Source organism: Lycium barbarum, chromosome 5 (genome assembly GCF_019175385.1).
Source record: "Lycium barbarum isolate Lr01 chromosome 5, ASM1917538v2, whole genome shotgun sequence".
NCBI lineage: Eukaryota > Viridiplantae > Streptophyta > Magnoliopsida > Solanales > Solanaceae > Lycium > Lycium barbarum.
This window is the reverse complement of record NC_083341.1, coordinates 76127084-76154354: the sequence shown is the minus strand read 5'-3', so window position 1 is coordinate 76154354 and position 27271 is coordinate 76127084. Positions and strand designations below refer to the sequence as shown.

Here is a 27271-nt window from a genome sequence, read left to right as displayed (position 1 = left end):
TGAGGGTCTTAGGGTAATCGGGTCCCATTTATACAAGTTCTAAGGGTGTAGGAGGTTTTTCCAACAATTGGCACACTTTCTAGTTCAATTCTATTGAACAAAAAGTGAAAAACTTTAGGTGCGGATTCCGGGGAACCGAGTTGTCCCCGAGGCTCGTACCCAACTTATTTCAACTAAGACATGCCATAGAAAGAAGGGTGAAGCCTTACATACCTCTTTCCTCTTCTTTTGCTATTCCGAATTCACGTTGCAATCTCGTCAAAATCTGCAAATTGGTCACATTTACCCAAACTTTCATTAGGGTACTTAGAGTTAGAATCTTAAGGAACCACATGGCTACCGAAATTTCGGCAGCACTTCCTCTGTAAATATACCATCCTCAACATTCAACATAGCCAAATTCTCATCAATCACAATCCGGGAATTCAAACCCGGCCAAACTATTAACATAATTCAACAATCACACTAAAAATTCACATATTCCATTCAAGGTGCATTCCAACACTTCAATTAACATTCTACCTCCTTCAATACTCTCCAAACTCATTCAACTTCCATTTTCCACATATCATTCACAACAATAACAACTAAACACTAATTAAAATAATTGAAGCATGACTCCCACACACATATATATATACACGGCCATATACTATATTTCTTTCCTTCATGAATTTCATCCATTTTAGCATACTACAACACATATAAACCATATATAACACATAAAACAAGATCAAAACTCACCTTTCTTCTTCAACTTCTCACTTGACTACAACTTGACAACTTGTATGATTTTGAATTTTTCTTGCTCCAACAACAACTCCACCTTGTTAATCACCCTTTACTTGGTAGAAAATGATTTTTGGAGAATTTTTGCAAATTTTTCTTGTGAAAATTGCTCTTGGCCGAAATGGCCTTAAATTTTTCTCCTCTCTCTCTTGTTCTTGCTTTTCTTAAAATTTCTAGAACATTATGTGGAATAAGATGACTTAGTCATCTTATTTATTGACCAAATTTTATTTAATATGGGCTTGGGCCATAACCATGGCCGGTTGGGCCTCACAAATTTGGGCCTTATTATTTTTTTTGATTTTTTTGGGCCAACTCGGTTTGGTCCCGAGTTGGGCCTAGTCCACTGACCTTTCGACCTTAAAACGTTCATATCTCCTTGTACCGACGTCACCTGGGCACCCACGACCTATGGTTGGAAAGCTAATTCAATTATCTACAACTTCTAGTTCTTGGTACGTTTCCAAATTCCAAACTTATAATACCGTTTTTGCCCCTTGAAGTCAGATCACCCGAAAACGTTTTCTTAAAATATTCGTTTGGAGGACTTCCACTTTGATTTGGCCCAAGGGTCCTTCTTGAGTTGTGTTTAACTTCCCATATGTGATTCATATGAGTTTTTAGATGTCCCAAAAAAAATCTCGATGTGTGGGTCCCATCTCAGCAAATAATCTGACGTTCAAAAATACAGGATACAACAACCATCAACATCAGGAATACACAATCGTCCTTGCAACCGCAGAACACTATCATCAGTACCAACAGAACACTGCTCCGTCAAATGGTCTTTGTGCTATGTCAATTCAACGGTACAAACGACAGAGGGTCGAATAGATCAATGGAGCGTCGATCTGCTCTGTCAAAGTCATGAATTTCCAGTGAGCAAATTTCTCTTCCTTAATTTCTACGGTGCAAAGGATGGAGTGTCGAACAGATCGACAGTACAAAGGACGACCGTCAAACCTCCTTTTCGTGAAACTGTAGTGAATTTTCATTTTGACCATCTCCTCTTGGGTTTTTAGCCTAAAGTCATGCACGTGACCCAATATATAAGGTTCCAAAGGACTCATAAAATGCTTTCACACACTATACGAATTTACGGGATGTTATAGCATCCCAAGGGTCCACCCATCCTAGTACTACTCTCGCCCAAGCAGGCTTAACTTCAGAGTTCTGATGGGATCTGGTGCGTTAGTGCTGGTATGATTTCATCCATCTGTCCTAGCACCCAAAATTCTCTTAAACCCTTTCCTTCCCCTCCCCCTTCTATAAAAATAAGGTGTGTAAGTGCAAACCGTTAAATTCGCGTAACTTCACGCTCCGTTATCTTTTCTACATGTTTCTTTTTTGGATCTTGAGTATTTCTCTGAGATCATGCTTATTATTCGAAAAAAAAAATAATAAACAGACGAAAGTAAGCGTAGTCTTGAAAAATGAAGGGAAGGAACACGAGGACTTCTCAGGGGGTCACCCATACTAGTGCTACTCTCACCCAAGCATGCTTAGCTTCAGAGTTCTGATAGGATCCAGTGTGTTAGTGTTGGTAAGATCACATCCATCAGTCCTAGCGCTCAATTTTCTCTTAAACCCTTTCCTCCCCCTCCCCCCTCTCTAAATAAAAGGCGCGAAGTACAAACCTTTAAATATGCATAACTTCGCGCTCCATTATCCATTCTGTACGATTCTTGTTTTTGATATTGATTATTTTTTCCTAGATTTAGCTTATTTTTTTAAAAAATATATACAAAACAGACAAAATTGGGCGTAGTTCGGACAAAAGGAGCGATGCAACATGATGACTTCCCGGGGGGGGTCCCCCATCCTAGAACTACTCTCGCCCAAGCACGCTTAACTTCGGAGTTCTGATGGGATCCGGTGTGTTAGTGCTGGTATGATCGCATCAATCAGTCCTTGCGCTTTAAATTCACTTAAACCCTTGCCTCCCCCTCCCTCTTCTCGAAAAATAAGGTGCGTAACTGCAAACCTTTAAATACGAGTAACTTCACGCTCTGTTATCTGTTTTGTGCTATTCTTTTTTAGATCTTGAGTATTTCTCTGAGATCTAGCTTATTTTCTGAAAAATAATATATTAAACAGATGAAAATAAGCGTAGTCCGAACAAAAGCAGGGATGCAACACGAGGACTTCCCAGGGGCTCACCCATCCTATTACTACTTTCGCCCAAGCGTGCTTAATTTCGGAGTTCTGATGGGATTTGGTGCGTTAGTGCTGGTATGATCGCATCCATCAGTTGTAGCACTCTAATTCTCTTAAATCCTTTCCACCCTCTTCCCCTTCTGTTAAAATAATAAGCATAAGTTGAAACCTTTAAATATGCGTAACTTCGCGCTCCGTTATTCGTTTTATGCGATTGTTTTATTGATTTTGAGTATTTTTCAAAAATCTAGTTTAGTTTCAGAAAAAAAAAATATTAAACAGACAAAAATAGGCGTTGTGCAGAGAAAAGAGGGATGCAACACGAGGACTTTCTAGGAAGTCACCCACCCCAGTACTACTCTCGCCCAAACACGCTTAACTTCAGAGTTCTGATGGGATCCGGTGCGTTAGTGCTGGTATGATCGCATCCATCTGCCCTAGCCCCCAAAATTCTCTTAAACCCTTTCCTCCCCCTCCCCCTTCTCTAAAATTAAGGTGCGTAAGTGCAAACCTTTAAATACGCGTAACTTCACGCTCCGCTTTCTGTTTTATGCATTGAGTATTTCTCCGAGATCTAGCTTATTTTTCAAAAACAAAATATAATAAACAGATGAAAGTGAGCGTAGTCCGGATAAATGGAGGGAAGCAACACGAGGACTTCTCAGGGGGTCACCCATACTAGTACTACTCTCGCCCAAGCATGCTTAGCTTCAGAGTTCTGATGGGATCCAGTGTGTCAGTAGTGGTAAGATCACATCCATCCGTCCTAGCGCTCAATTTTATCTTAAACCCTTTCCTCCCCCTCCCCACTCTCTAAAAATAAGGCGCGAAGTACAAACCTTTAAATATGTGTGACTTCGTGCTCCTTTATCCATTTTATACGATTCATTTTTTGGTATTGAGTATTTTTTTCCGAGATTTAGGTTATTTTAAAAACAAAATATATACTAAACCGACAAAAATAGGCGTAGCTCGGATAAAAAGATGGATGCAACATGATGACTTCCTTGGGGGTCACCCATTCTAGTACTACTCTCGCCTAAGCACGCGTAACTTCGGAGTTCTTATGGGATCCGGTGCGTTAGTGCTAGTATGATCGCTTCAATCTGTCCTTGCGCTCGAAATTTACTTAAACCCTTGCCTCCCCCTCTCCCTTCTCAAAAAATAAGGTGCATAAGTGCAAACCATTAAATACGCGTAACTTCACACTCTGTCATCTATTTTATGCGATTCTTTTTTTTATCTTGAGTATTTCTCAAAGATCTATCTTATTTTTTGAAAGAAATATATTAAATAGAAAAAATTGAGCGTAGTCTGGACAAATGGAGGGAAGAAACACGAGGACTTCTCAGGGGATCACCCATCCTAGTACTACTCTCACCCCAGGCATGCTTAGTTCAGAGTTCTGATGGTATCCATGCGATAGTGCTGGTATGATCACATCCATCCATCCTAGTGCTCAATTTTCACTTAAACTCTTTCCTCCCCCTCCCCCTTCTCTAAAAATAAGGCACGTAAGTGCAAACCTTAAAATACGCATAACTTCGCGCTCCGTTATCCGTTTTATACTATTCTTTTTTTGATATGGAGTATTTCTCCGATGTATAGCTTATTTATCAAAAACATATATATTAAACAAACGAAATGATCATAGTCCAGACAGAAAGAGGGATACAACACCAGAATTTCCCAGGGGTTCACCCATCCTAGTACTATTCTCGCCCAAGACGCTTAACTTCAGGGTTCTGATGGGATCCAGTGCGTTAGTGCTGGTATGATCACATCGATTCGTCTGAGCGCTCAATTTTCTCTTAAACCCTTTCCCCCCCTTCCCTTTCTCGAAAATAAGGCGAGTAAGTGCAAACATTTAAATACGCGTAATTTCACGCGTCGTTATCTGTTTTATGCAATTGTTTTTTTTTATCTTGAGTATTTCTCCGAGATCGATCTTATTCTACGAAAACAATATATTAAACAGACGAAAATAAGCGTAGTCCAGAAAAAAATAGGGATGCAACACGAGGACTTCCCAGGGGTTCACCCATCCTAGTACAACTCTCGCCTAAGCATGCTTAACTTCGTAGTTCGGATGGGATCCGGTGCGTTAGTGATGGTATGATCACATCCGTCAATCCTAGCGCTCCAAAATTCTCTTAAACCCTCCCCCCCCCCCCCCCAGCTTGAAAAATAAGGCGTGTAAGGGCAAACATTTAAATACGTGCAATTCTTTTTTTCATCTTGAGTTTTTCTTCGAGGTCTATCTTATTTTTTGAAAAAAATATATTAAACATACGAAAATGAGTGTAGTCCGGACAAATGGAGGGAAGAAACACGAGGACTTTTCAGGGGGTCACCCATCCTAGCACTACTCTCACCCAAGCATGCTTAACTTCTGAGTTCTGATGGGATCCGGTGCGTTAGTGCGGGTATGATCGCATCCATCCGTCCTAGTGCTCAATTTTCTCTTAAACTATTTCCTCCCCCTCCCCCTTCTAAAAAAATAAAGCGCGTAAGTGCAAACCTTTAAATACGCATAACTTCACGCTCCGTTATCCGTTTTATGCGGTTCTTTTTTTTTATCTTGAGTATTTTCCCATGATCTAGCTTATTTTCCAAACATTTATATTAAATAGATGAAAATGATCATAATCCGAAGAAAAAGAGGGCTGCAACACGAGGACTGCCCAGGAGTTCACCCATCCTAGTACTACTCTCGCCCAAGCACCCTTAACTTCAGCGTTTTGATGTGATCCGGTATGTTAATGCTGGTTTGAACACATCCTTTAGTCCTACAGCTCAAAATTATCCTAAACCCTTTCCTCCCCCTCCCCCTTCTCGAATAATAAGGCGCGTAAGTGCAAAGCTTTAAATACACGTAACTTCATGCTCTGTTATCTGTTTTATGCGATTCTTTTTTTGATCTTGAGTATTTCATCGAGATCTTGCTTATTTTTTGAAAAATAATATATTAAACAGACGAAAAGGAGCATAGTCCGGACAAATGGAGGGAAGCAACACGAGGACTTATCAGGGGGTCACCCATCCTAGTACTACTCTCGCCCAAGCATGCTTAGCTTCAGAGTTCAGATGAGATCCAGTGTGTTAGTGCTGGTATGATCACATCCATCCGTCCAAGCGCTCAATTATCTCTTAAACCTTTTCCTCCCCCTCCCCCTTCTCTAAAAATAAGGTGCATAAGTGCAAACCTTTAAATACGCATAACTTCGCGCTCCGTTATCCGTTTTATACGATTCGTTTTTTGATATTGAGTATTTTTTCGAGATTTAGCTTATTTTTAAAAAAATATATATACAAATAAGATGAAAATGAGCGTAGTTCGGAAAAAAGGATGGATGCAACACGATGACTTCCCGGGGGGTCACCCATCCTAGTACTATTGTCGTCCAAGCACGCTTAACTTTGGAAATCTGATGGGATCCGGTGCGTTGGTGCTGGTATGATCGCATAAATCAGTCCTTGCGCTCAAAATTCACTTAAACCCATTCCTCCCCCTCCCCCTTCTCAAAAAATAAGGCACGTAAGTGTAAACCTTTAAATACGCGTAACTTCACGCTCCTTTATCTGTTTTATGCGATTCATTTTTAGATCTTGAGCTTTTCTCCGAGATCAAGGTTTTTTTTCAAAAAAAAAATATATTAAAGAAACGATTAGCGTAGTCCGGACAAAAGCAGGGATGCAATACGAGGAATTCCCAGGGGCTCACCCATCCTATTCCTTCTCTCCCCCAAGTGTGCTTAATTTCGGAGTTCGGATTAGTGCTGGTATGATCGCATCCATCAGTTGTAGTGCTCTAAATTCTCTTAAACCCTTTCCGCCCTGTTCCCCCTTTCTAAAAATAATGCACGTAAGTGGAAACCTTTAAATATAGGTAATTTCGCGCTCCGTTATCCGTTTTATGCAATTCTTTTTTTGATTTTGAGTATATTTCGGAAATCTAGTGCATTAGTGCTAGTATGATCACATCTATCCGTCCTAGGGCAAAATTTTATCTTAAACCCTTTCCTCCCCCTCCCCCTTCTCTAGAAATAAGGCGCGTAAGTGCAAACCTTTAAATACGGATAACTTCACTCTCCGTTATCCGTTTTATACGATTCTTGTTTTAAGATTTACCTAATTTTTAAAAGAAAATATATATTAAACAGACGAATATGAGCTTCGTTCGGACAAAGGGAGGGATGCAACAAGATGACTTCCCGGGGGGTCACCAATCCAAGTACTACTCTCGCCCAAGCACCCTTAACTTCGGAGTTCTGATGGGATCCTGTACGTTAGTGCTGGTATGATCGCATCCATCCGTCCTTTCACTCAAAATTCTCTTAAACCCTTTCCTCCTCCTCCCGCTTCTAAAAAAATAGGGTGCGTTAGTGCAAACTTTTAAATAGGCGTAACTTCCCGCTCCATTATCCGTTTTATGCGATTCTTTTTATGATCTTGAGTATTTCTCTTATATCTAGCTTATTTTTCCAAAAAAAACCATATATTAAACAGACAAAAATGAGTGTAGTCCAGACAAAGAGAGGGATGCAACATGAGGATTTCCCAGGCGATCACCCATCCTACTACTACTCTCGTCCAAGCACGCTTAACTTCAGAGTTCTGATGGGATCTAGTACGTTAGTGCAGGTATGATCGCATCCACAAGTCCTAGTGCTCAAAATTCTCTGAAACCCTTTCCTCCCTATCCCCCTTCTCAAAAATAAGGCGCGTAAGTGCAAACCTTTAAATACCCGTGACTTCACGCTCCGTTATCCGTTTTACACGATTCTTTTTTTTATCTTGAGTACTTTTCTGAGATTTAGCTTATTTTAAAAAAAATCTAAATTAAGTAGACGAAACTGAGCGTTGTCTGGACAAAAGGAGGGATGCAACACGATCACTTCCCGAGGGGTCACCCATCCTAGTACTACTCTCGCCCAAGCACCCTTAACTTCGGAGTTCTGACGGGATCCTGTGCGTTTGTGCTGGTATGATCACATTCATCCGTCCTATTGCTCAATTTTCTCTTAAACCCTTTCCTCCCTCTCCCCCTTCTCTAAAAATAAGGCACGTTAGTGCAAACCTTTAAATATGCATAACTTTGCGCTCCGTTATCCATTTTATACGATTTTTTATTTATATTTTATCTTGAGTATTTTTCCAAGATTCTATTTTTTTTTTAAATATATACACTAAACAGACAAAAATGAGCATAGTCCAGACAAAAGGAGGGATGCAACACGATGACTTCTCGGGGGGTCACCCATCTTAGTACTACTTTCGCCCAAGCATGCTTAACCTCGCAGTTCTGAAGGGATCCGATGCATTAGAGCTAGTATGATCACATCCATCAGTTGTAGCGCTCAAAATTCTCTTAAACCCTTTCCTCCCCCTCCCCCTTCTCGAAAAATAAGGCGCGTAAGTGTAAACCCTTAAATATGTGTAACTTCACGCTCTGTTATTTGTTTTATGTGATTCCTTTATTGATCTTGACTATTTCTCCGAGATCTAGCTTATTTTTCAAAAAAAAAATTAACCATAAAAAAATGAGCGTAGTCCGGACAAATGGAGGGATGCAACACGAGGATTTGCCAGGGGGTCACCCATCCTTTTACTAGTCTCGCCCAAGCGTGCTTATTTTCAGAGTTCTTATGTGATGCAGTGCGTTAGTGACGGTATGATCACATCCATCTGTCCTAGCGCTCAATTTTCTCTTAAACCCTTTCCTCCCCCTGCCTCCTTCTCTAAAAATAAGGCACCTAAGTGCAAACTTTTAAATACGTATAACTTCGCGCTCCGTTATCCGTTTTATACGATTCTTTTTTTGATCTTGAGTATTTATCCGAGATTTAGCTTATTTTTAGGGAAAAAAAGTATTTACTAAACAGACGATTACATCCCGACAGGTCACCCATCGTAGTACACGCTTAACTTCGGAGATCTGATGGGATCCGGTGCGTTAGTGCTGGTATGATCGTATCCATCAGTCGTAACTCTCTAAATTCTCTTAAACCCTTTCCTCCCACTTCCCCTTCTCTAAAAACAATGCGCAGAAGTGGAAACCTTTAAATACGCGTAACTTCGCGCTCCGTTATCCATTTTATGAGATTCTTTTTTTATTTTGCATATTTTTCGGAAATCTAGGTTATTTTTCTTAAAAAAATATATTAAGCAGACGAAAATGAGCGTATTCCGGATAAAAAGAGGGACACAGTACGAGGACTTCCTAGGGGTTCACCCATCCTACTACTACTCTCGCCCAAGCACGCTTAACTTCAGTGTTCTGATGGGATCCGGTGCGTTAGTGCTGGTATGATCGCATCCATCAGTACTAGCGCTCAAAATTCTCTTAAACCCTTTTCTCCCCCTCCCCCTTCTTGAAAAATAAGGCATGTAACTGCTAACCTTTAAATATGCGTAGCGTCACGTTCCGTTAGCCGTTTCATACAATTCTTTTTTTGATATTGACTTATTTTCTGACATTTAGCTTATTTTTAGAAAGAAATGTATACTAAACAGACGAAAATGAGTGTAGTCCATACAAATGGAGGGAAGCAACACGAAGACTTCCCAGGGGTTCGGTCACCCATCCTATTATTACTCTCGCCTCAGCACCCTTAACTTCAGATTCTTATGTGATCCGGTGCGTTAGCGTTGGTATGATAGCATCCATTTGTCCCAGCGCTCAACTTTCCCTTAAACCCTTTCTTCCCCCTCCTTCTTCTCTAAAATAAGGTGTGTATGTGCAAACCTTGAAATACGGATAACTTCGCTCTCCGATATCCGTTTTATACGATTCTCTTTTTGATCTTGAGTATTTTTCCTAGATTTAGCTTATTTTAAAAAATATATATATACTAAACAGACAAAAATGAGTGTAGTATATACAAATAGAGATAAGAAACACGAGGACTTCTCTGGGAGTCACCCATCCTAGTACTGATCTCGCCCAAGCATGCTTAGCTTCAGAGCTCTGATGGGATACAGCGTTAGTGCTGGAATGATCACATCCATCCGTCCTAGCGCTCAATTTTCTCTTAAACCCTTTTCTCCCCCTCCCCCATCTCTAAAAATAATGCGCGTTAGTAGAAACCTTTAAATACGCGTAACTTCGCGCTCCGTTATCCATTTTATGCGATTCTTTTTTTGATTTTGAGAATTTTTTGGAAATCTTGCTTATTTTTCAAAAATATTGTATTAAACAGACGAAAATGAGCGTAGTCCGGAGAAAAAGAGGGATGCAACACAAGGAATTCCCAGGGGGTCACCCATCCTAGTACTACTCTTGCCCAAGCATGCTTAGCTTAAGAGTTTTGATGGGATCCGGTGCGTTAGTGCTTGTATGATCATCTCCTGTAACATCCTGTTAATCCGTATAAAATGTGAAAGCATTGTACGAGTCCTTTGGAACCTTATATGTTGGGTTAAGTGCATGACTTTAGGCTAAAGACCCAAGAGGAGATGGTGAAAATGAAAAGTCTCTACAGTTTCACGAAAAGGAGGTTTGACGGTCGTCCTTTGCACCGTCGATTGTGAGGAAAAGAAAGTTGCTGACTGGAAATTTCATGACTTTGAAGGAGCAGATCGACGCTCCGTTGTTTGTACCGTCGAATTGACCTAGCACAAAGACCATTCGACGGAGCAGATCGACGCTCTGTCCTTTGTACCGTCCTTTGTGCCTGCCGGGCTGAAATTATATAAGTTGCAAAATTTTAGTTTTTCTTCCATTCTTTTCACACTCAAAAACCCTAAGGACGAAAATATCACTCTAGGGCTCCAACACTAAGGTGAGAGCATCTTAATCATTGATTATCAATCCTAACAATAAACCCATGATTCCTGTGACTAAAACCTAGGGTTTGCAACATAATTCTTCCTAAAGTGATTCAAGCTAGGGTATGGGTGTTCTTCACTAGGAAAGTGAATTGTTAAACTTTGTTTAACACACTAAGGTATGTCTCTCTTTTAAAAACCTTATCATGGATATATGTTTTCTTCTCAAAGGTTCTTTATTGAATAAAAAGGTGAACTCTTCATGCAAAACCCTACTTCATGTCTTTGCTTGTGGTTGGTGTGCGTGAGGGGACAAGCCCACATTAAACCTTGATTGTATTATCCTCTATATACGTATATGGAATCATAATCGTTTTCTTCTATAAGAGATGATCAGTGATGATGGTTAATTGTTGGTGTTGATGACTTTACAAAGAAACTAAGACAAAGGAATCTTGTTTAAAGAAGTGGAAACATATTCATGATTATCTATGAAATTATGAATTTTCGTAATGGCATAATGAGCTTTAATGCTATTTGATGGTGTGACTACTTTGAGACAAATTATGAATAGGCTTCTATGCTATGAACTTTGTTGTTATGTTTGGCCTAGCTACTCGGGAGGAAGGGTAGCCACTATGGATCCTAGTGTGTCATTGCCTAGCCATTCGGGAGGAAGAGTGGCCACCGCTGGGTTCGCTACTCGGGGTGTGATTTATGCCTAGCTATTCGGGAGGAAGGATAGCCAACGCGTACTACATAGTCTGGTGTGATTTATGCCTAGCTATTCGGGGGGAAGGATTGCCACCGAGAATTATATGTTCCGGTGTGGTGCGCTATGCGCGGTATGCTTGATTCTTGGGCCTGTATTGGCATGTGTGACATTCTTATTCTCTTATGGAATTGTTGATGACTATCATAATTGATTAAAAAGGCATATTTGAAGTTGTAACTTGACAAGAGGCTTTATAAATGGGTTTTGATACTTATTATTAAGATACATAAACTGAATAACTGTTCTTACATCGCTCTCACCTGACTGGCAAGACTAATTTCTTTATGTATTATGTACTCTATTTTCTTATTACTTATTGTCCCCGAGGCACTCACTGAGTAGGAAGTACTCAGGCATACCATTGTTGTTTTTGATGGTATGTTAGGTAACAGAGAAGAGCAGGTTCTTGATACTCCAGGCATTTAGGAAGGACTTGTTGTTGCTGTTGATAAGGTGAGCCCACACATTCATTGGTGGGACACTCTATTTATTTAATTCCTTTTATTTATTTTAGTTTTTGGGCTGCGTCCCGATGGGTTAGACATTTACTCCTTATTCTTAGAAGCTCCTTAGTATACATTCGAAAGTGGGTAGAAGAAGAGTTGTCGTTTAACTCTTTCGGACACACTATCATGTTTTGGGTGAATTATTTAAATTATAAAGACTTCCGCTGATTTAATTCATATATTCATGATTTGTTACATTTAATTTATAAACTGTTGGAGGCGAATGTTGAACCTGGCGGGTTCAAGTATTATTATTGTGTTGTTTAGGTTCTTCCGATGTTGTTCATGACGTCGGATGCCGGTCAAGTCTAGGGTGGGTTTTAGGGTGTGACAAGCTTGGTATCAGAGCCTAGGTTTAAATATGTCCTAGGATTGTCGTTTGCGTCTGTAGAGCTGTGTCTAGTGAAGTTTTCCTTGTGCAGCCTGATCACTTGCATGACTGAGAAACTCCCAGGACATTTATAGGTGTTTCCTATTCTTCTTGATTCTAGATTGTGTTGTAGAGCTTAAAGTCCTTTTTTAGGATCGTTCTATTTCGCTCGCTAATTCGTGCCTTGCAGAAATGACTCTAACGCGATCCAAAAATGGTAAACGAGGACGTCCTGTGAAAGTTAACCGAAATCTTAGGGGCGCGAATGCTGGTAATGGAAATGATGCTGGAAATCAAGTACCACCTCTAGCACCGCCTGCTCCTACTGTTCCTGTTGCGGGTGTACCTAAGATTGGTACTATGCAAACGGCTATTCAAATGTTGACTGCATTGGTTGCTGCTCAACAATAGTGTGGAGGTGTGGGACCTCATTGGGTAGGCAGACTTAAGCAATTCCTCGACTTGAAGTCACCAGAGTTCTTTGGGTCACGAGAGATGGATGACCGCCAACACTTTTTAGATGAGACCTTCAAGGCATTGAGCGCAATGGATGCCCGGGATTCCAAAGTTGTAAGGCTTGCTTCTTGCTCACGTGTGGTTTGAGATGTGGGAATCTGAGAGGGATGACGCTGCTTTAGCTCTGACATGGGCTGAATTTGAAGAGGCATCATGGAAAGGTTCTTGTCTGATGAGGAAAGAATTGCTATGGCTACAAAGATTGAAAAGCTAGAGCAGGGTAACAAGTCAGTTCGTGAGTATAGTTTGGAATTCACCCGTCTATCAAAGTATGCTTTATACATGATTCCGACTGAAAAGTATAAGTTGACTCATTTTGTGAAAGGCTTGGTACCACGTATCAAGTCTGCATGTGCTGCTGTTGCTATGTCTTCTACTTGCACTTTTTCATCTCTGGTTGGGTGTGCTGAACAACAAGAGAGTTGAAAAAATGAAGAGACGGTGGATCGAGATCAGCATAAGAAGGCCCGATCAGCGGGTGGTTTCAGTGGTAATAATTATAAGGGAGGGCAGAGTAAAGGGTATTCTGCACCAGCTCAGTCTGGCGCTTATTCCCAAGCTAGTGTGCCTTCTGGTAGGCAAAGCTAGAAAAATAATAATAATAGTAAGTTTTCGCAAGGAAGTAGTCGTCCGCCAGTGTGGGAAGAACGTATCTGTCATCATTGTGGGATTAGAGGCCACATCAAGAGGAAATGCATAAAGTGGCTACGTGAGATGGCTACTATGAATAACCAAAAGAATGATTCACCTACTTCTGCATTTGCTAGAAATCTGCCTGCTGGTAATACTAATAATAATAATCAGAATGCTCGTAACAACGGCAAAGGAAAGGAAGTTGATAATACTTCTGGCGGAGGGACAGCTCAATTTTATGGGCTGACTCGTAGGGAGGCAGCTGAGGCTTCTGATGCTGTGGTTACAGGTATCCTTACCATCTGTTCTCATAATGCTTACTCATTCATTGATCCGGGTTCAAATTTATCCTATGTGACTCCTTATTTTGCTCTTGATATAGGTATGAAACCCAAACCTTTGTTGTAACCTTTTGCTGTTGATACACCTTCTGGTGCTCCTGTTATTGCTTCTAGAGTGTATAGAACTTGTGTTGTTTTGATTAAGGGACGTGAGACCGTGGATGATTTGTATGAACTTGAGATGGTGGATTTTGATGTAATTATGGGGATGGACTGGTTGTCTGCGTGTTATGCTAATGTGGATTGTCGCCATAAGTCAGTTCGTTTCACCTTTCCTGATGAGCCTGTTATTGTGTGGGAGGGTGAAATTGCTGAGCCAAAGGGTAGATTTATTTCCGACCTTAAGGCTCATAAGATGATTTCTAAGGGGTGCATTTACCATTTGGTTGCTGTTAATGATACAAAAGCCGTAGTACCAAAATTTGCATATGTCCCCATAGTTAGTGATTATCCCAAAATGTTTCCCGAAGATCTCCCTGGTATTCCTCCTGATAGGGTTATTGATTTTGGAATTGATGTTATTCTTGACACCCAACCTATTTCTATTCCACCTTACCGTATGGTTCAAGCGGAGCTAAGGGAGTTAAAGGATCAGTTGAAGGACTTGTTGGACAAAGGTTTCATCCGACCGAGTTACTACTCTCGCCCAAGCATGCTTAGCTTCAGAGTTCTGATGGGATCCGGTGCGTTAGTGCTGGTATGATCATATCCATCCGTCCTAGCACTAAATTTTCTCTTAAACCCTTTCTTCCCCGCCCCCCTTCTCTAAAAATAAGGCGCGTAAGTGCAAACCTTTAAATAAGCATAACTTCGCGCTCCGTTATCCATTTCATACAATTCTTTTTTTGATCTTGAGTATTTTTACGAGAATTATCTTATTTTAAAAAAAAATACAAAACAGATGAAAATGAGCGTAGTCCGGAGAAAAAGAGGGATGTAACACGAGGACTTCCCAAGGGTTCACCCATCCTAGTACAACTCTAGCCCAAGCACGCTTAACTTCGGAGCTCTGATGGGATCCGGTGCATTAGTGCTGGTATGATCGCATCCATCAGTCCTTGAGCTAAAAATTCTCTTAAACCCTTTCCTCCTCCTCCCCCTTCTAAAAAAATAAGGTGCGTAAGTGAAAACCTTTTAAATACGCGTAACTTCACGCTCCGTTATCTGTTTTATTCGATAATATTTTGATCATGATTATGTCTCCGAGATCTAGCTTATTTTTTGAAAACAAATATATTAAATAGATGAAAATGAGCGTAGTCTGGACAAAAGGAGGGATGCAACACGAGGACTTCCCAGGGGGTCACCCATCCTATTACTACCCTCACCCAAGCGTGATTAATTTAAGAGTTCTGATGGAATCTGGTGCGTTAGTGCTGGTATGATCGCATCCATCAGTCATAGCGCTCTAAATTCACTTAAACCCTTTCCTCCCTCTTCACCTTCTCAAAAATAATGCGTGTAAGTGGAAACCATTAAATACGTTTGTCTTCGCGCTCCGTTATCCATTTTATGCGATTCTTTTTTTGATTTTGAGTATTATTCGGAAATCTAGCTTAGTTTTTGAAAAATATATATTAAACAGATGTAAATGAGCATAGTCTAAAGAAAACGAGGGATGCAAAATGAGGACTTCTCAAGGGGTCACCCATCCTATTACTACTCTCGGCCAAGCACGCTTAATTTCGGAGTTCTGATAGGATTCGATGTGTTAGTGCTGGTGTGATCGTATCCATCTGTCCTAGCACTAAAAAATCTCTTAAACCCTTTCCTTCCCTTACCCCTTCTCAAAAAATAAGGCGCAAAAGTGCAAACCTTTAAATGCGCATAACTTCGCGCTCCGGTATCCATTTCATCCGATTCTTTTTTTTTATTTTTAGTATTTTTCAAAAATCTAGCTTATTTTTTGAAAATTTTTTTTGTTAAATAGACAAAAATGAGCATAGTCCGGAGAAAAATAGGGATGCAACACGAGGACTTCCAAGGGGGTCACCCATCCTATTACTACTCTCGGCCAAGCACGCTTAACTTCGGAGTTCTGATGGGATTCGGTGCGTTAGTGCTGGTATAATCGCATCCATTAGTCCTTGCACTCAAAATTCTCTTAAAGCCTTTCCTCCCCCTCCCCCTTCTCAAAAAATAAGGCGCGCAAGTGAAAACCTTTAAATACGCGTAACTTCACGCTATGTTATCTGTTTTATGCGATTCTTTTTCTGATCATGAGTATTTCTCCGAGATCTCGCTTATTTTTTGAAGAAAAATATATTAAAGCGAAGAAAATTAGCATAGTTCGGACAAAAGGAGCGATGCAACACGAGGACTTCCTAGGGGGGCACCTATCGTATTACTACTCTTACCCAGGCGTTCTTAATTTTGGAGTTCTGATGGGATCTTGTGCATTTGTGTAGGTATGATTGCATTTATCAGTCGTAGCTCTCTAAGTTCACTTAAAACCTTTTCACCCACTTCCCCTTCTCTAAAAATAATGCGTGTAAGTGGAAACCTTTAAATACGCATAACTTCGCGCTCCATTATCCGTTTTATGCGATTCTTTTTTTTGATTTTGAGTATTTTTCAGAAATCTAGCTTATTTTTTGTATTATTTTTATTAAACAGATGAAAATGAGAGTAGTCTGGACCAATGGAGGGAAGTAACACGAGGACTTCCCAGGGAGTCACCTATCCTAGGACTACTCTAGCCCAAAAATGCTTAACTTCAGAGTTCGGATGGGATCCTGTGAGTCTGTGCTGGTATGATCGCATCCATTTGTCATAGCGCTCAATTTTCTCATAAACCCTTTCCTCCCCCTCCCCCTTCTCTAAAAATAAGGCGCGTAAGTGCAAAACTTGAAATATGCGTAACTTCACACTCCGTTATCTGTTTTATGCGATTCTTTTTTTGATCTTGAGTATTTTTCCGAGATCTAGTTTTTTTGGAAGCGTAGTCTGGACAAAAGGAGGGATGCAACAGGAGGACTTCACAGGGGGTCACCCATCCTAGTACTACTCTAGCCCAAGCATGCTTAACTTCAGAGTTCTGATGGGATCCCGTGCGGCAGTGCTGGTATGATCCCATCTGTCATGACCCAGCTAAGGGCCGCCATGGGTACCCGGGGCTAGCCACCGAGCACCGCTCATTCTACTACTCATCTTACTCATTGAATGCTCTTTTATCAACTTTATACTCAAATTGGAGGAAAATCATATTTTATATGGAAACGTAAATACCTTTATATACATATGCCTCTCGGCCATCAAAATATTATGTACATATAATAGCATTCCGTGAGACCATCTAACCCATACTGCGCATCTACGAGCCTCTGCTGGAGTACTAAACATAAGGACGGGACAAGACCCCGTCATGCCCAAAAATACATATACACAAATGTACACAAAAGAATCGTCATAAGCACTTCCGAACAAAGGAGTGCTTTCAATCAGCTGACAGCTACTGCGGGTCTGGGTCGAGCTCTCCTCCCTGTCTACCTGTGGGCATGATCACAGCGTCCAAAGAAAACAGACGTCAGTACGAATATTGTACTGAGTATGAGAGACATAAACAAGGAAATAAGGAAACGACATACAAGAAGCATCAATATGGAATGACTGTATCTGGCTGACAAGTGTAAAAGAAATAATGCATGCTGGCTTACTCATAGTCCTCATCAGGATATGCGTGCATATAGATATGTATATAAGCTGCCCGCCCATATAGGTACGGTGTAATAATGTATAAGCTGCCCGTCCATATTGGATCGGTGTGATAATCATAGCATTAGCCTGCGTCCAGGCCTCCCGCGTCTGGGGTATCACCTCATGCCGCCCACTAGTGGTGTCTGCCCATGCCATTTGGCCATGGTGTATCGTATAGCTGCCCGCCTTAGCGGTGACTGCCCGGCCAACTAGGCGCGGTGTTAAATCATCATTATACATGCATAAGGCTTATGAACAACTTTACTTTATCGGGGTGATGTAAGGTCGTGGTCCCCCGATTCCATTATGGAGCAAGTATTGACATCCTGCCTCACCTTGAAGGAACTAACATATAAGGTGAGTGTGAGCAATAAATATCATCATATCATATTTCTTATCTTATGTTACCATTCATAGATGTAGGCTTTTAGCTTTCCGGAATATAGGAACCCATGAAGAGGAGGAAAAATTATGCTATGAGATTCATGCCATTAGAAGGAAGGGACTAGCCTCACATACCTTTAACGTTTAACTAAGCTATCGTTCGCTTGTTCTCCTTCGATATCGCGTTTCTACCTTCAAAAGAGAATTCGCACTTACGTTAGTTAATTGACTATAAAAACGCGCTACTATATTGAGCGGCACTTCCTTTCTTTATACTACTTTTCCCATATTCTATATTAACCCCCAAACGCTCACAACAACGTTCACAATATTGTATTCAACAATCATCATTTATCTACATTTACCACATTCCACCATTTTTCTCCAATTTCTCCACATTACGGGCTTTAGCTCATCATCACATTTTATCATACATCACACCTACTTCATGGTCTACATGTCATTTATAGCATATTTATACTCCCAACTCGTCAACATTCATAATGCAATCCAACTATCATTCAGCTATGGCACTATTCACATTTTATGACCCATTTACTACACTCTTCTATAATTCATGTGTTTCAATGTATTAATGCTTCAATCATTATGAGAAGGTCATCAAACTTACCTTGGGTAGTGTTGGAACAAGCCTTGAGCAACAACACTCTTTTATGCCAAAAACCCTATTTCACTTCCTTTGATATTTCTTGGTGTAGATGAACTTTGATAGGCTTCACACTCTTGATTTCATAAATTTGGTGTTGTTGATCTTGATTTTCCTTTGATTCTCTTGAATTCTTGTGGATGTGGTGTTTTGGAGTACTCTAGAGAGTTCTTGAATTGTGAAGATGAGAAATGAAATAAAATGAGCTTGGGGTCCCTTATACTTAACTTAAAAATCTAATTTTTGTGAACAGTAGTCGGGGTGTACAGTGGTCATAAACCCAGTTTACGGGCCGTATTCTGGTTTACGGTCTGTCCTTCATGACCGTATTTAAGCATATCAGAAACAGAAAGGTTTGCTGTAGGTCATGGTGGTTTACGGTCACAGTTTACGGGCCGTATTTCAATTTACGGTCCGTATTCTGAGTCGTATTTTACCATTTCAACATTTGACAGAAAGTTGAAGTTTTGACAGTTGGAAGACGATGGCACTTTACGGTCCGTAAATCACTTTACGGGTCGTATTCTGTTTTACGACCACTGGGTCGAAATGCAAATCTGCAACCTTCGCGTTTTCAAAACTCATGGGTAGTCATTCCCTTCTTAGTAGAACATCGTACACTCATACTCTTCGTTGGTCTATTCATTGTATGCTCACGGAAAATTTTCCGAGGTGTAACAGCATCTATCCGTCGTAGCGCTCAATTTTCTCAAAAACCATTTCCTACCCCTCCCTGTTCTCGAAAAATAAGGAGCATAAGTGCAAACCTTTAAATTCGCATTACTTCACACTTCGTTCTCCGTTTTATGCAATTTTTCTTTTGATCTTGAGTATTTCTTTGTTATATCCCGCATTTTGTACGTTCGGATATTTCAAGGTAGTCGTGGCAGAGTTAAGGGAATGACCATCTTCCAAAATTATTTTAATGTACAAGTGGTTATGAATATTATTTATGAAAATTATTAGTATGGAAATATTGAGAAAGGTTAAGGGCAAAAAGGAAAATTCACAAAATGGTTCATGGTAATATTGTGGAAGCCTAGGGGCAAAATGGTAATTTCACAAATGTTCAAGAAAATTCTTGAAATTTCCATGTTGGCCGTGTGGCATAAGTATATGCCCACATTGCTTTGGGGACTAAAGTGTACAAAAGACGACACTTGGTCTTCTTTGACCATGTTAGAAAATTCAAGAGAAAAGGAGAAAATTCAAGAAAAAAAAAGGAGGAGAGGGCATGTGCCCCTCACATGCTTGTAGCAACTACATATATATATGAGAGCTTACATGGCAAGACACATAATTCATCATTCATCATTCAAGAAAGAAAAAAATGAAGGGCCTATTCGGCCATGCATGGTGGAGGAAAGACCTTGAGAAGAATTTGTTCAAAAATTATTTTCCTACTAACTGGAAGGTCCCTAGCAAAGTGGAGTACTTATTGGAGCAAGAAAAACACTTATTCTTGCAATTTACAATTCTAGCCAAGAAGGAAGACAAGTGGAAAAGGTAAGAGTTCAATCTCCTTTTATATGTTATGGATGTTAGCCGTGCATATGTTGTGGGTGACCGTGAGGTGTGGTGTGGTGTAGGAATAATGATTCAATTATTTATCTAGTCTTTTGGTTGTTGTTGTAATGTATAGAAATGGATAAAAATGCATGAAAACATGTATGTTGTTGTTGTGGCCGAATAGGGGTTGTTTTGGTAAGTTATGGTAAAATGATTTCATTTGATATTCTAGTTGTTATTGATGTGGATTCTATGATGAAATGATGATTTGGTAGCTTGAAATGAAGTTGTCGACGTGTAGATTGTTGATATAGTTCATGGAGTTAAAGGTAGGGAATGTGTTATTAACGTTTTATTTAATTTGGAGGGTTGCGAATTGTGTTGTGATAGTTGGTTGGAATCTAAACAAAATGCCGTTGAATTATGTGAAACGAGTTATTAATGTTAGAATGTATTTTGAGTAAATTTATTGAAGATTGGAGATATGATTGTTGGTATGTTGTTGAAAGTTTGGCCGAGTTAAATTCTCGGATTTGTTGTTGTATTGTTGGCCGAGTTAGATTCTCATGGATGGTGTATTTACAGGGGAAATGCTGCCGAAATTTCGGTAGAATATAAGTGAATTCATTTGGAAGACTAAAGTAAGTATATGGCAATGTGTTTGATGATTATGTCAATTCTCTTGAATGTAGATTAGCGAATTTGGACAAGTAAGCGTAGCTAATTGGACGTGGGACAGGTTTGTAAGGCTTACCCTTTCTTTCTTTGGCATGACGTAGAGCCACATAAGGTATGATGTGATGTGCACTTTGGGGTAATTCCACTCTTGGATTCTAAGTTTGTCCCTAAAGAGTTTTGTATGTGTTAATGTCTGAAGTTTCGTTTGATATGTTTCTAAACGGCATTCGAAAGACAATTCGTAAGATTAACATTTTGATTTCCAAATGACAGTATGCTTAACTATTCTATTGAGTCCCTAATATATTTCAACTTGTACATATGATTCTAAAAGTCTTATTTGATTTGGTCCATGTGATATCCGGAAGAGATTTGTTTCTGAAGTTCTATTTAATATGTTTCCGAGTCTGCCTACGATTCTGATTCACTTCTGATAAAAGTATGTCTGATATGATCGAGTTTGTTATACGATTGAATAATGAGATAAGTATAAAGAGTTTTGTTTCTGAAAGAATTTTGTAAGTCATAATGTCCCTAACCTTCGGAAAAAGATCTCAGATTTGCTCTAAAATGCTTATAGAACGTTCTGTACTTCAAACGTTTGTAACTTTCTCATACTAAGTCGGATTGATCCGAAACTTATTTCTGAGCCTCCTGATGTCCGTAAGTGTATGTATCTGTCGAGTCTTGATTTGTGTGCATATGGTTCCGCACTACTCTTTTCGTGCAAGTCTCAGTATGTCCTTCACTGCGTCCCGGGCCAGGGCATGTTCTCGTGCGTACTCCTCTGCATTGTTCACCGCGTCCCTCTCACTTGCGAACCGGGACCCGTTATATATGTATGATGTGATGATGGGGCGGTGGCCAGCATGACACATGATTTGTTCACCGCGTTCCGCAAAAGAGGGTCGGGACACGTTATATGTTTACATGACATGTGATTTACCGCGTCCCTCACCGAGGGCCGGGGCACGTTACATGCATATATGATACACGATATTGACATATATGATATATGACATATATGATTTGTTCACCGCGTCCCTCACCGAGGGCCGGGGCACGTTATATGCATTCATGGTATATGATTCACCGCGTCCCTCACTGTTACACCTCGAAAATTTTGTCGTACTTGTATGATGAGTGGAATGATGAAAAATCGAGTGAATGATGTTTTATTAAGTCGGGAATGGCTAATTAAGAAATTTTGGAAATAAGAAAGTCGCGGAAAATTTTTCAGCACAGTGGTTGTATATGGCACTATACGGCCCGTAAAGTGATTTACGGACCGTATTGTGCAGTCGTCCTCCAGCTTGTCAAAAATCTCAACTTTTTGTAAATGTTGAATATGGTTAAATACGACCCAGTTTACGGCTCGTAAACTGGTTTACGGACCGTGAACCAGGTCGTAAACTACCATGTCCATCAACCAAAACTTTCTGTCTTTGAAATGGTTAAACACGACTTGGAGGACGGCCCGTAAACTGGTTTACGGACCGTAAACTTCAGTCGTAAATCGCCATAATCCCCAGCCAAACTTTCTGTTTTTGGAATGTTTAAAAACGACCACAGTGGACGGACCGTAAATCAAAATACGGTCCGTATATGGTGGTTTACGACCACTGTTCACCCCGACAAGAATTCATTAAAGATCAGATTAGTGATTTTTAAAAGGGACTTAAGCCTCATTTCACTTTATTTTCATCCATACACCTCAAGAGACATTCTAGAACTCTCCAAATAATTCCTCCACAAGAATTCAAGAGAATTAAAGGGAACATCAAGACCAACAACACTAATTTCATAGAATCAAGGGTAAGAACTCAATAAAGGGTCATCTAAGTGAAGAAATTCCCAAGAAGGTGGGACTAGGGTTTTGGCTAAGTGAAGTATTTCAACTTAAGGATTGTTCAACCATCATCCAAGGTAAGTTTCATGATTATTCCATGTTGTTTGAAGTATTGGAAAGCTTACACTTGAAATGTAGAAGAACATAGAAATAGGTCATTATTGAGTGAATAATGACATAAATGAATGATAGTGGAATTGAACTATGAATATTGAAGTGTTGTGAATACAAATACATTATAAATGATGTTCTTATCATGAAACAAGCATTAAATGCATGAAAACGCAAGGATGAGCTAGAAGTAGAAATAAAGGAAAATTGGAGGAAAATGGTGGATTTTGCCAAATGTACGTAAATGACGATTGTCGATTATGATATTGCGAATAATATTATGAATATTGGGAGTTGATATAGAACGTGAGAAAAGTAGTATGAGCGAAGGAAGCGTTGTCCGACTTCTCCTAGAATTAGCGACACGTTCTTATAGTCAGTTACTAATGTCGATACGAATTCTCTTATGAAGGTAACGACATGATATCGACGGAGAACAAGTGAGCGATATCTTAGCTAAACGACCAACTTATGTGAGGCTAGTCCTTCTTTCTAATGGCATGAATCCTTTAACTTGAATCCCTATTCCTTTCATAAGTTCTTGCATTCTAAGAAGTTAAAAGCTTATACTTATGAATGTCTATATGAGATGAGTTATACGATATGATGACACTAGAATGATGATGATGTTATTCCTTGCCTACACTCACCTTATGTACTAGTCCTTTCAAGGTGAGGCGGAATGTCCATGATGGTTTCATAATGTAATCGGGGGATCATGACCTTACGTCACCCAGATAGAGTAAAGTTGATCATGAGTCTTATATACGTATTATGATAAGATAAGTATTTTATGATAAGCATATTACTATGAGCATTTATATTGAGCATGTCATGAGCATTTCACACCGGGCCTAGTTGGCCGGGCAGACACCGCTTCGGCGGGCGGCGATACGGATACACCCCGACCTATGGGCGTGGGCAGACACCACTAGTGGGCGGCATGAGATGGTACCCCGGACGCGGGAGGACTGGACGCGGGCTAATATTATTGATTATCACATCGTTCCGACATGGACGGGCAGCTTGCACATGATGCATACATGTTATGATAATGAGTATGAGTAAGATAGCATGCATTACTTCATTTATGATTATCAGTCAGATCCATATGTCTCATGTTGATGTTATTCCCATATTACTGATGTCTCCTTTCATTATGTATGCCTCTCATACTCGGTACAATATTCATACTGACGTCCTTTCTTCGGACGCTGTGTTCATGCCCACAGGTAGACAGGGATGAGAGCTTGGCCCAGGTCCTCAGTAGCTGTCAGCTGATAGATAGCACTCCATTGTTCGGAGGTGCTTATGACTATTCTTTTGATGTACATTCATATATGCATATTTTGGGCATGACGGAGTCTTGTTCCGTCCATGTATTCATTATGTTAGTAGAGGCTCGTAGATACGCAGTGTGCGTTAGATGGTCTCACAAGATGTTTTCACATGTATGTATATTATTTTGATGGCCAAGGGGCAAATGTATATAAAGTATTTATATTTTGATTAAATATGATTTTCCTACAATTGGTATGTAAAATTGATAAAAGAGTATTAAGTGAGCAAGATAAGCAGTAGAATGAGCGGTGCTCGGTAACTAGCACCGGGTACCCGTCGTGGCCCCTAGCTGGGTCGTGACAGAAGTGGTATCAGAGCAGTTCGCCCTAGGAAGTGTCTACGAGCCGTGTCTAGTAGAGCCTTGTTTATGGTGTGTTGCGCGCCACGCTAATAAACAAGAGGCTATAGGGCATTTAGGAAAATGACCATCCTTCTTCTCATGAATCGTGCGATAGAGCCATGTCTAGGATTATATCATCCCTAAAAGTGCGTTATGGTTTCAGAAAAATGCCGCCGAAAGGAAAAGCTACAGTTGCCCAGAAAGGCAAAGCTACGACGAAGAAGCGGGCAGAAAGGGAGCCTCCGGCGGGGGTAGAGAAAAGTGAATCGCAAAGTGAGGCCGTGCCCAATGTAGAAGAGCAGGGAAGAGCCTCAGCTCCGATTCCTCCACCGGGTGCTTCGGGTCAACAAGTGTCCGAGGCTATACATTTATTGACGCAGTTGGTTGCCGCTCAGGCACAACGACAGAATGTGGGCCCAAGTGATCGTTCAGCTAGTACAAGAGCCCGTGATTTCCTTACTCTAAATCCTCCAGAATTTTTCGGGTCGAAGCCAGATGAGGGCCCACAAGGTTTTGTCGATGAAATGCTGAGGACGTTAACACTTATGCATGCTTCTGAGACTGAATCTGTAGAGTTGGCCTCATATAGACTTCGCGACGTGGCGGTACTATGGTATAAGAATTGGGTGATAACAAGAGGGGAGAATGCACCACCTCCCGTGTGGCAAGAGTTTGTAGATGCCTTTATTCGTCACTACTTGCCACCTGAAGTCCGCCGAGCTAGAGCGGATAGGTTCTTGAATTAGAAACAGGGAAGCATGAGTGCCCGAGAGTATAGTATGCAACTCAATTCATTGGCCCGGTATGCTCCGACTATGGTGGCTGACATGGGAGACCGAGTCTATAGATTTGTGAGTGGTTTAGGACCACACTTGTTCAGAGATTGCCTGACAGCCTCTTTGTAAGACGGGATGGATATTTCCCGGATACAGGCCCATGCTCAGAACCTCGAGGAACGACAACGACAGCAGAGAAGTGATCGTGAGGGTGACAGAAGACAAGGTAAGAGGGCTAGATCTATGGGGGAGAGCAGCGAGTACCGAAGGGGACCGAGACAGACATATTCTAGGCACTCAGGTCAGTCAGTGACTAGTGCACCTCCTAGATTCTCAGATAGGAGGGTTGATCGTTCTACTCAGTCAGGCCAGGGGCAGAGTTCGAGGGCCTCAGATTCGCAGTCCAGGGGAGACTTTAGCCCGAGGAGACCTCCAGTGCCGCGGTGTAGCCAGTGTGGCAAATTACATTCCGGATAGTGTCGTCAGGGTTCGGATGCTTGTTATGCTTGCGGGCAAGTCGGTCACATGATGAGAGATTGCCCCTCAGCAAGATATAGAGTTGGGACTCAGCCTATAGGTTCAGCAGCAGGTTCTTCTTCAGCACGCCCGACAGCACAGACTCCTCAGACTACAGCAGATAGAGGCAGAGGTAGAGGGGGAGCATCTACTTCAGGTGCTGTTCAGCCCCGTGTGTATGCTCTAGCTGGGCGACAGGATCTTGAGTCTTCCCCAGATGTTGTCACAGGTACCTTGACCATATTTTTCCGTGACGTATATGCGCTGATTGATCCAGGTTCTACCTTCTCATATATTACTCCGTATATCGCTGATTGTGTTGGGGTAAGACCTAAGCCAATTAAACCTTTCGAGGTATTCACTCCAGTTGGTGATCCTGTAATAGCGAGGCAAGTATATCAGAACTGTGTAGTCATTATAGGTGATCGTCAGACAAGGGCTGATCTAATTGAACTTGAGATGATAGATTTTGACGTAATTATGGGTATGGACTGGTTGGCATCATGCTATGCTAATGTTTGCTGCCGGACAAAGGTAGTTCGATTCCAATTTCCGGGAGAGCCCATACTCGAGTGGAAGGGTAATACAATTTCCCCAAAGGGTAGGTTTATTTCCTACCTTAAGGCGAGGAAGATGATAGCCGAGGGTTATATTTGTCATCTAGTTCGGGTTCATGACACGGAAGCGGAAGTGCCAACTTTCCAGTCTGTCCCGGTAGTGAATGAATTTCCAGATGTGTTTCCCGACGAGTTACCAGGCCTTCCTCCAGAAAGGGAGATCGACTTTGCTATTGATGTACTACCAGACACCGAGCCTATTTCTATTCCTCCGTATCGGATGGCTCCAGCAGAACTGAAAGAGCTAAAAGCATAGCTAAAGGATTTACTTGAGAAGGGGTTTATAAGGCCTAGTTCCTCGCCATGGGGAGCACCAGTCTTGTTCTTAAGGAAGAAAGACGGATCGCTACGAATGTGCATCGACTACAGGCAGTTGAACAAAGTGACGGTGAAGAACAGATATCCCCTTCCTAGAATTGACGACTTGTTCGATCAGTTGCAAGGTGCTAAATGGTTTTCCAAGATAGATCTGAGATCGGGTTATCATCAGGTGAGAATTAGGGAAGCAGCTATTCCCAAGACTGCCTTCAGGACAAGATATGGTCACTACGAGTTTCGAGTAATGTCGTTCGGGTTGACAAATACCCCGACAGTGTTCATGAATTTAATGAATAATGTATTCAGGCCGTTCTTGGACCTTTTCGTGATAGTGTTCATCGACGATATTTTGGTGTACTCTCGCACAGAATCAAAACATACAGATCATCTAAGAATTGTTCTTGGCGTTCTTCGAGATCGAGAATTGTATGCAAAGTTTCCGAATTGCGAGTTTTGGCTTAATTCTGTTGCATTCCTGGGTCATGTTATTTCAGATGATGGTGTTCGAGTTGACACTCAGAAAATAAAAGCTGTGAAGACTTGGCCAAAACCTACGACGCCTATAGAAGTTCGTAGTTTCCTTAGGTTAGCAGGATACTATAGAAGATTTGT

The 27271-nt window shown here is 40.9% G+C and overlaps 12 non-coding genes and 15 pseudogenes across 12 annotated transcripts; all 27 read right to left on the bottom strand.

Annotated features, from left to right (window-relative positions):
- Nucleotides 1–1876: 1876 nt before the first annotated feature.
- LOC132643331 (5S ribosomal RNA) lies at nucleotides 1877–2003 on the bottom strand (annotated as a pseudogene).
- Nucleotides 2004–2227: 224 nt separating this feature from the next.
- LOC132643318 (5S ribosomal RNA) lies at nucleotides 2228–2346 on the bottom strand (annotated as a pseudogene).
- Nucleotides 2347–2571: 225 nt separating this feature from the next.
- LOC132642892 (5S ribosomal RNA) lies at nucleotides 2572–2692 on the bottom strand. The gene has a single exon (XR_009583373.1). It is a non-coding gene; the product is annotated as a 5S ribosomal RNA (ribosomal RNA).
- A 224-nt stretch (nucleotides 2693–2916) lies between these two features.
- Nucleotides 2917–3035, bottom strand: LOC132643175 (5S ribosomal RNA; annotated as a pseudogene).
- Nucleotides 3036–3257: 222 nt separating this feature from the next.
- Nucleotides 3258–3376, bottom strand: LOC132643412 (5S ribosomal RNA). Its single transcript, XR_009583615.1, has one exon. It is a non-coding gene; the product is annotated as a 5S ribosomal RNA (ribosomal RNA).
- A 210-nt stretch (nucleotides 3377–3586) lies between these two features.
- On the bottom strand, nucleotides 3587–3705 carry LOC132642912 (5S ribosomal RNA). The gene has a single exon (XR_009583394.1). It is a non-coding gene; the product is annotated as a 5S ribosomal RNA (ribosomal RNA).
- Nucleotides 3706–3931: 226 nt separating this feature from the next.
- Nucleotides 3932–4050, bottom strand: LOC132643135 (5S ribosomal RNA; annotated as a pseudogene).
- Nucleotides 4051–4614: 564 nt separating this feature from the next.
- LOC132643284 (5S ribosomal RNA) lies at nucleotides 4615–4732 on the bottom strand (annotated as a pseudogene).
- Nucleotides 4733–4954: 222 nt separating this feature from the next.
- On the bottom strand, nucleotides 4955–5073 carry LOC132642915 (5S ribosomal RNA). The gene has a single exon (XR_009583397.1). It is a non-coding gene; the product is annotated as a 5S ribosomal RNA (ribosomal RNA).
- A 194-nt stretch (nucleotides 5074–5267) lies between these two features.
- LOC132643026 (5S ribosomal RNA) lies at nucleotides 5268–5386 on the bottom strand (annotated as a pseudogene).
- A 223-nt stretch (nucleotides 5387–5609) lies between these two features.
- Nucleotides 5610–5728, bottom strand: LOC132643273 (5S ribosomal RNA; annotated as a pseudogene).
- Nucleotides 5729–5952: 224 nt separating this feature from the next.
- LOC132643404 (5S ribosomal RNA) lies at nucleotides 5953–6071 on the bottom strand. Its single transcript, XR_009583607.1, has one exon. It is a non-coding gene; the product is annotated as a 5S ribosomal RNA (ribosomal RNA).
- Nucleotides 6072–6296: 225 nt separating this feature from the next.
- LOC132642895 (5S ribosomal RNA) lies at nucleotides 6297–6415 on the bottom strand. The gene has a single exon (XR_009583377.1). It is a non-coding gene; the product is annotated as a 5S ribosomal RNA (ribosomal RNA).
- A 724-nt stretch (nucleotides 6416–7139) lies between these two features.
- LOC132642882 (5S ribosomal RNA) lies at nucleotides 7140–7258 on the bottom strand. Its single transcript, XR_009583364.1, has one exon. It is a non-coding gene; the product is annotated as a 5S ribosomal RNA (ribosomal RNA).
- Nucleotides 7259–7485: 227 nt separating this feature from the next.
- LOC132643266 (5S ribosomal RNA) lies at nucleotides 7486–7604 on the bottom strand. Its single transcript, XR_009583588.1, has one exon. It is a non-coding gene; the product is annotated as a 5S ribosomal RNA (ribosomal RNA).
- A 222-nt stretch (nucleotides 7605–7826) lies between these two features.
- Nucleotides 7827–7945, bottom strand: LOC132643359 (5S ribosomal RNA). Its single transcript, XR_009583599.1, has one exon. It is a non-coding gene; the product is annotated as a 5S ribosomal RNA (ribosomal RNA).
- Nucleotides 7946–8173: 228 nt separating this feature from the next.
- Nucleotides 8174–8292, bottom strand: LOC132643215 (5S ribosomal RNA; annotated as a pseudogene).
- A 221-nt stretch (nucleotides 8293–8513) lies between these two features.
- LOC132643380 (5S ribosomal RNA) lies at nucleotides 8514–8632 on the bottom strand (annotated as a pseudogene).
- Nucleotides 8633–9148: 516 nt separating this feature from the next.
- On the bottom strand, nucleotides 9149–9267 carry LOC132642901 (5S ribosomal RNA). The gene has a single exon (XR_009583383.1). It is a non-coding gene; the product is annotated as a 5S ribosomal RNA (ribosomal RNA).
- Nucleotides 9268–9838: 571 nt separating this feature from the next.
- Nucleotides 9839–9955, bottom strand: LOC132643388 (5S ribosomal RNA; annotated as a pseudogene).
- Nucleotides 9956–10178: 223 nt separating this feature from the next.
- On the bottom strand, nucleotides 10179–10297 carry LOC132643167 (5S ribosomal RNA; annotated as a pseudogene).
- A 4491-nt stretch (nucleotides 10298–14788) lies between these two features.
- On the bottom strand, nucleotides 14789–14907 carry LOC132643241 (5S ribosomal RNA). The gene has a single exon (XR_009583586.1). It is a non-coding gene; the product is annotated as a 5S ribosomal RNA (ribosomal RNA).
- A 224-nt stretch (nucleotides 14908–15131) lies between these two features.
- LOC132643014 (5S ribosomal RNA) lies at nucleotides 15132–15250 on the bottom strand (annotated as a pseudogene).
- Nucleotides 15251–15472: 222 nt separating this feature from the next.
- On the bottom strand, nucleotides 15473–15591 carry LOC132643323 (5S ribosomal RNA; annotated as a pseudogene).
- Nucleotides 15592–15817: 226 nt separating this feature from the next.
- On the bottom strand, nucleotides 15818–15936 carry LOC132643217 (5S ribosomal RNA). The gene has a single exon (XR_009583583.1). It is a non-coding gene; the product is annotated as a 5S ribosomal RNA (ribosomal RNA).
- A 567-nt stretch (nucleotides 15937–16503) lies between these two features.
- Nucleotides 16504–16622, bottom strand: LOC132643242 (5S ribosomal RNA; annotated as a pseudogene).
- Nucleotides 16623–16816: 194 nt separating this feature from the next.
- On the bottom strand, nucleotides 16817–16935 carry LOC132643132 (5S ribosomal RNA; annotated as a pseudogene).
- Nucleotides 16936–27271: the final 10336 nt, after the last annotated feature.